We start from the raw sequence: 1,141 nt of genomic DNA on the forward strand, positions 1-1,141 counted from the left end.
AAAATTAAAAAATGAAGAAGATATCAAACAAGCACTGGTTCAATTTTTTGCATCAAAAGATAAAACAAGGCCCTGGCCGGTTGGCTCAGCGGTAGAGCATCGGCCTAGCGTGCGGAGGACCTGGGTTCGATTCCCGGCCAGAGCACACAGGAGAAGCGCCCATTTGCTTCTCCACCCCTCCGCCGCACTTTCCTCTCTGTCTCTCTCTTCCCCTCCCGCAGCCAAGGCTCCATTGGAGCAAAGATGGCCCGGGCGCTGGGGATGGCTCTGTGGCCTCTGCCCCAGGCGCTAGAGTGGCTCTGGTCGCAATATGGCGACTCCCAGGATGGGCAGAGCATCGCCCCATGGTGGGCAGAGCGTCGCCCCATGGTGGGCATGCCGGGTGGATCCCGGTCGGGCTCATGCGGGAGTCTGTCTGACTGTCTCTCCCCGTTTCCAGCTTCAGAAAAATGAAAAAAAAAAAAAAATGAAAAAAAAAAAAAAAAAAAGATAAAACATTTTTCAAAAATGGGATATACAAATTGCCCTCATGCTGGCAAGAAATCATTAATAATAATGGCAATTATATTATTTAATAAAAGTTTATTGATGGTAAGAAAAATTTGTATTTTGTTTTATTCCAAAAATGGACAGAACTTTCTGGTAGACCTTATATAAAGCAGACATTGATGGACATAAAAGATGAGATCAACAGCAGTACTATAATAGTAGGAGATTTCAATACCCCACTAACATCACTGGATAGAACCTAAAGAAAGAAAATTAACAAAGAAACAGCAACATTGAATGACACACTAGATCAATGGGACTTAATAGATATCTTCAGAACCTCTCACCCTAAAGCAGCAAAATATACATTCTTTTCAAGTGCTCATGGTACATTATCTAAGTTAGACCACATATTAGAGCATAAAATGAGTCTCAACAAATTTAAGAAGATTGAAATCATATCAAGCATCTTCTCTGACCATGATGGCATAAAACTAGAAATCAAAAAACTGAAAAACCCTAAACACTTGGAAACTAAACAATTAAATAATGAATGGGTCAACAAGGAGATCAAGGAATAAATCAAAAATTTCCTTGAAACAAATGAAAATGAGCATACAACAACTCAAAATCTATAGGATGCAGCAAAAGC

Source organism: Saccopteryx leptura, chromosome 4 (assembly GCF_036850995.1).
Source record: "Saccopteryx leptura isolate mSacLep1 chromosome 4, mSacLep1_pri_phased_curated, whole genome shotgun sequence".
Taxonomy (NCBI): domain Eukaryota; kingdom Metazoa; phylum Chordata; class Mammalia; order Chiroptera; family Emballonuridae; genus Saccopteryx; species Saccopteryx leptura.